Genomic DNA, 6,768 nt, shown 5'->3' on the forward strand with positions numbered 1-6,768 from the left:
GAAGTCTTGCTGGCATCCAGTGTTAAGAGGCCACGAATTCGGCTGAACATGGTGCCGTGCTCAGGAAAGGCCCTCATGACAAAGAACTACCCACGCATAAGACCGATACTGTGAAGACTAAGGAATCCTGGCCTGATCCGATGCCAAGAACACATGCCAAGGGACGTCCTTGGCGGTCCAGTGGTTAAGACTTATGCGCTTTCAATGCAGGGGATGTAGGTTCCATCCCTGATCAGGAAACTATGATCCAACATGCCATGTGGCACAGACAGGAAAATAAGAAAAAAAGAAAAAGAAGAAGACATAGGTGGAACCCAACACTTGTCCTTTATTGAACTATTAATATGTCAAGTAAATCGTCCATCTACTCAAGGAAACTCAGCGATTATACTGAGAGTCAAAAGATTTTGCTTCCAACCTTTTGGGCTTTTAAAGATAATACATTAATAGATCTTGAATATGAAATGAGTCCAACTGAAACCTACTCAGACACACCCCTTTAAGAATACCTCTTTGCTCAAAATAGAAAATTAGCTTTATTATAGTAAAGCTATGGTAATAAATAAAACCCTAGAATACCAATCTCATTCTATAAACAGAGTGATCACAGGAGCTTATAAATGAAAGTTATCTTGTGTAAACCAGATATGGCTGTTTTAACTATAGTTAGGGTTAGGGGGTCACATTTAAATCCCTTTATATCATAAACATTGTGTTAGACTTAAAAGTCTCAAAGGCTTCAAATAAACCTAGATAATGATAACTTTAGGACACCTAGTTAAACCTCAAAATCTCATTTATTATTGCTTGAAACTATAAGTATATAGCATGTGAGTTTGTTTTTGTTGTTTTCTTGTTTTTTTTTTTAAATCATCTGCCTGCATTTTCATATTGCAAGACCGAGCATAAGAAAGCAAAAATGTTGAAATGAAAATTACTTAGGAAGAGACATATTCTAAATCATTTTGTGTTAAGTTCTGTAAAGTGTTTCTTGGGCCAAACTGAGGGTCTTGCCCTGTGAGATGTTAAGCTCAGCCTCTGTGACTGGGCTCACGGTGAATTATTGTGTAAGTGCAGTATTTTGCTATCACTGAGGTGGTCAGCATTAGCGATGGGACGCAGTATTCAAAATGTGTATTTTGTGTAATTCATCCCACTTTTGGCATTTTCTTACGTTTAAGCGTTTACGTTTTCTACTTGGAAACGTGAAAGTAGACGAGGCGCATTTGTGGGCCACAGCTGCTTTTCCACCATATAAAGAAAATCTTTGTGCTAATGGGAAATGTACTTGGCAGTTTTCAGGTTTCTGCAAGTAGAAGCACATCACTCAATATTCAAAATCCTCAGAGCTGTCAAATCAACACCGGCCACATCGCGTAAAACGACAACGTCACCTGTTGTGAGAACTGAAGAACCTTGTTCGTACTAATCGACTTGTTATCACAGCCTGTAAAGACACATTGTTCCATTCAGTGGATCTAGGGGCAGTCTCTGAGTCCTGAGAACCGGCTGACTGTTTTCATATACAGATCAGCGCTGTAAACGCCTCACACCAAGTGCTCTCATCCATGAAGAGACAAGGGCCATTCCAGCGGAGTTGGATCAAATGAAAAAGAGAATTCTAAGCTTTTTGTTTCAGGTGGTTCCTAGAAACAGCGCTCCAGAAGTGTGCATCAACTTCTAGATCAGATGGTAGCTGTTGTTCAGTCGCTCCATCTTTTCCAACTCTTCGCGACCCCATGGACTGCAGCACGCCAGGCTTCCCTGTCCTTCACTGTCTCCCAGAGTTTGCTCAGATTCATGTCCATTGAGTTGGTGATGCCACCCGACCATCTCATTCTCTGCCGCCCTCTTCTCCTCCTACCTTCAGTCTTTCCCAATATCAGGGACTTTTCCAGGGAGTCGGCTCTTCACATCAGATGGCCAAAGTATTGGAGCTTCAGCTTCATCACCAGTCTTTCCAATTAATTTTCAGTGTTGATTTGCTTTAGGGTGGACTGGTTGGATCTCCTTGCAGTCCAAGGGACTCTCAAGAGTCTTCTCCAGCACCAAATCTTAAAGTATCAGTTCTTTGGCACTCAGCCTTCTTTATGGTCCAACTCTCACACCCATACTTGACTACTGGAAAAATCATAGCTTTGACTAGACGGATCTTTGATGGTAAAATGATGTCTCTGCTTTTGAACATGCTATCTAGGTTTGTTGTAGCTTTTCTTCCAAGGAGAAAGTGCTTTTTAATTTCATGGCTTCGGTCACTATCTGCAGTGATTTTGGAGCCCAAGAAAATAAAATCTGTCTCTGTTAGGCCTCAGTCATGAGCTTACGGAGGAGATCAGGCTTGGGCTCCAGTGGCCTCTATGTACAATGAAAAGCGCTGTCAACTCATCTCCTTACACATTTGCCTTAGAAAGTTTCATTCTTGGAAAATGAGTTGACCATTTGGAAGAGTTATTTCAAATTTGGTGGAATTACTGCCATTGTTTCTGTTGTTATGTATCCACACACCGTTGATGTCTAGCAGATGATCACAGAACTGAAAACTCTTATAATGGTTTGTTTAAGAAAATGTTAATATTTGAAGTTTTTGGACTTCTGTTGTTTAGGACTTTCTCCCTATTTATGTTTTTGAACAAGAATTCTTACAGTTATTATTTTATAATATCATGAATTCATAATGAATTACCTGGTATTATCAAACAGAGCGCTGCTGCTTGAGAATCACTGGACGCTATTCCATGGTAATGAGAAAATAAAGACAAATAAACCCCCAAAACACAAATTAAAAAAACAAGAGAGACCCTGAGGAGGTTTCAGCCTGGTTGAAGAGAGCCCCTACTGAAACAAGTAGTGAAATTTGTTTAATCACCAAAGTTCTTTTATGAGCAGAACAGCATGAAAAATCAAGCACGTGGTTTACGGAGGCCTCGCTCATTACCCATCACACACCTCCCCACCATCCCAGGAGGAATTGGCGGCTGGCCTGACTGTGGCCCCACCAGCTCCCTTGCACACCTCATGCCCAGATGCTGCCCCTGCTCCAGGGGACCCAGCCCCCACCTTTGTTTTGGACCACTGCCCATTTTCATCACTTATTGGAATTCAAGGTGGAAGACTGGGGTAGGCCCATGTCTTTACCTACCAGAGCCTGAAAAATTACTGGATAAAGATATCCTCCATCTCCTGTGATCCTGGTTTTTCAGCTTCTGTGGCACGTATACTTTGTGCAGGGCAAGGAAAATCTTGGAGGGAACTCCTATGAAGGACAGACAAGGCTAAGGTTCTAACCTTCGAAGGTCGATTAGTGAAGGTGCAGTGGAGAACAGAATGGAGGCCCCCTCAAAGTGAAATGGAAAAAAGAGCTACCATACGCTCTAGCAATCCCACTGCTGTGCACATATCTAGATAAAATTATAATTGGAAAAGACACATGTACCCTATGTTCACAGCAACACCATGGTCACAATAGCCAAGACATGGAAGCAGCCTAAATGTCCATCAACAGATAAGTGGATAAAGAAGACATGGTATGTATAAACAATGGAACATTACTCAACCACAAAAAAGACTGAATAATGTCATTTGCCACAACATGGATGACCCAGAGATTATCAGCTAAGGAAAGCACGTCAAAAAGAGAGACAGGCGCCATATGATACGACTTATATGTGGGATCTAAAATAAGACACAAGTGAACTTCGAACTAGAAGCAGACTCATAGAGAATAGACTGGTCGCCAAGGGGAGGGATGGACTGGGAGTGTGGAGCCAGCAGACGTTGTTGCTGTTGTTGCTCAGTCATATCCGACTCTTTGCAACCCCATGGACTGCAGCACACCGGGCTTTCCTGTCCTTCACCATCTCTCAGAGCTTGCTCAAACCCATGTCTGTTGAGTCAGTGATGCCATGCAGCCATCTCATCCTCTGTCGTCCCTTTCTCCTCCTGCCCTCAGTCTTTCCCAGCATCAGGGTCTTTTCCAGTGAGTTGGGTCTTCACATCTGGTGGCCAAAGTATTGGAGCTTCAGCTTCAGCATCGGTCCTTCCAATGAATATTCAGGGTTGATTTCCTTTAGAATGGACTGTTTTGGTCTCCTTGTAGTCCAGGGGACTCTCAAGAGGCTTCTTCAGTGCTATGGTTCTATATTATATACAGAATAAATAAGCAACAAGGTTCTACTGGGAGTTATAGTCAATATCCTTAATAAAACATAATGAAAAAAAAAAAAAACCAACATATTCTAGTCACCTTCAGCAACCTCACAGTAAGTCTGCAAAGCTTAAGGCCTCCAGAGGGTGGGTGGGGGGCGAGTCACTGCTCCCCTTTCATCTCTGAGGCTCCCAAATCCATTCCTGTCTAGTCTCTGAGTCCAGGTTCTGCTCACTCTTCCACCTTCAGTAAAGCCCCACCCAACACAGAGGAGGAGGCTGTGAGCGCAGGGCCCTCTGGATTCTGGCTGGTGCAGGACGCGCCTTTTCACTCTGGAGGCTGATGCTTGTCCTGGCTGCTCTTTCTGTGTCTCTGCATCCCCCAACCCACCTGGGCTGTGCTCAATGAACTTTCCTCTTATTTTAATTCAGAGTCTTTTAGAAACAAGGATGTTGGAGAAGGGTTTTCATTATCTTCTGCTGCATAGACTCACATTTTTATAATAATATTTTAAAAAATGGCCCAGAAGTAGTGATTTTTGCTGGAATACTTTTAGTATATGGGAGAAAAAATTTCACCTGCACTTTCATAATTAAAAGTCCTAAACTCCTAAAAACATTCTGTTTTTGAAAGAAAGTACAATTGTAATGACCACATTATTTTCTTTTCAGCTGGTGCTATTTAAATGTGTGAAATAAATTATGTGTAAGAAAAGCAGATGTATTGGAGAACTGTTTTCTGACAGGCTTTCAGTTGGATGTCAAGAATTTAGGTCATTTGGGTAGCTGAATTTCCTATTACTTGGCAGAAATTTTTTTTTTTTAAGTATTTTTCCCTAAGAAAATGTGGTGGCTATTTTTGGAAAGTGCCTACTTTCTTTTGAAAACCCTGTCTTGGGAACATACATAAATTCACAGTTACTCTTCCACCTTTTCTTGCTCCTGTTTTATGTCTCTGCTTCCTCTCACAGCAAGAGCTTACAGGTTTCATGATTTGGTGGGTCCTTTTTAATCAAAAAGAATACAGAAACTTCTTACTTTTGCCAGTTTTATAAACATATATGACCATGTAAACACCTCCTTAGGTCCTTGCAAGGGGCCCTTTAAGCCAGAGGCCCTGAAGCTCCCACCCAGTAGCTTCAAGGTACCTTCACTTCTGCTTTCTTCCTTCCTTTCTTTTTTTAAGATTTTTTTTTTTTTTTTTGATGAGAGTCATTTTTAAAGTTTTTATTGAATTTGTCACAATAATGCTTCTGTTTGATGCTCTGGGTTTTTGGCCATGAAGCATGTGGGATCTAGCTTCCCAATCAGGGATCAAACATGCACCCCTTGCGTTGGAAGGCGAAGTCTTAACACTGGGCCACCAGGGCAGTCCCAAGTATATTCACTTCTGCTTTCCTTCTTTCTGAACTCTGGATCACTGGACTTTAATACCTCCCTTTATTTATTCTGTGTGAGAGAGTGTTCACATGGAGGACACTTACCCAGCTCCAGAAAGGTACTGGGAGATAAACAAATAATTCTGATGTCAGGAACGTGCTTCCTGGGGTCCAGGCTCAAGACTTCGCTCTCTCCATCTCCTTGCCCCTCCTAGCACAATACACGTCTAGGCAGTGATTCACTCACTTGGCTGGGAGCAGACATCAGAGAAGTCTAGCTACAAAGATGAGGTTCTTTATCTTGGAATATGCTTTAAAGTCTCAGGAGGGTCAGAGCTAGATTCAACCCTACTATGCATTTGGCAAATATAAATAAGAACAAAATCATCTTCGAAATCAGAAGCCCTTTCCACAAAGTTCATAGGGAACAAAAGCACTCCTGTTCTTGAATAAGCCTTCATCCAGATCCATGCACCACAGGTAATCTGCTAGGAGATTGAAAAGACAAAAGGAAAAAAAAAACCCTTATTGTTTGATATAGTCAGGTGGATACAATCCATTATATAAATATTTTCCAGACTTGAAATAAAGAATAACTAGCCTTCAAGTAAGAAAACTTGACAGTCACTCATAATTCATCCAAACTTTACTTTGGAAATTAGTGTCACCATCTATGTTAATTTATTGGCTTTATCCAGAGAAGAAACAAATACTTAACATTTTTATGATGGAGTGGCTCAGACTGTAAAGACTCTGCCTGCAATGCAAGAGACCAGGGTTCAGTCCCTGGGTCAGGAAGATTCCCTGGAGAAGGGAATGGCAACCCACTTCAGTGTTCTTGCCTGGAGAATTCCATGGACAGAGGAGCCTGGCGGGCTAGAGTCCATGGGGTCTTAAAGAGTTGACAACCGAGAGACTTTAATTTTCAGTTTTCAATTTTGAACTTGGAGCAAGGTATCCACTGAAGTTGGATTTCTGCCTTTCCATGGACACTGGGAGATGGGGCGCTCCCTCCCATGAAGTTACATTTCAAGGAGAACTCTCCCAAGTGCTTGGGAGGACAGTCCTTGTCACAAAGCTGACAAAAGGCTTTCTATCTTGTTTCCAAAAGGATGTGTGCACACATTTTAAAGAGAGGAGAAAGTACTTAAAATTACAAATTTTCCAAGGTCAATGCTTTAAGAAAAATGAGGGGAGAGAAATCTTTCCCCTTACTTTCAACAGGGAGAATTAAACTTCTTATTTT

This window comes from Bos taurus, chromosome 16 (assembly GCF_002263795.3).
Source record: "Bos taurus isolate L1 Dominette 01449 registration number 42190680 breed Hereford chromosome 16, ARS-UCD2.0, whole genome shotgun sequence".
Lineage (NCBI taxonomy): Eukaryota > Metazoa > Chordata > Mammalia > Artiodactyla > Bovidae > Bos > Bos taurus.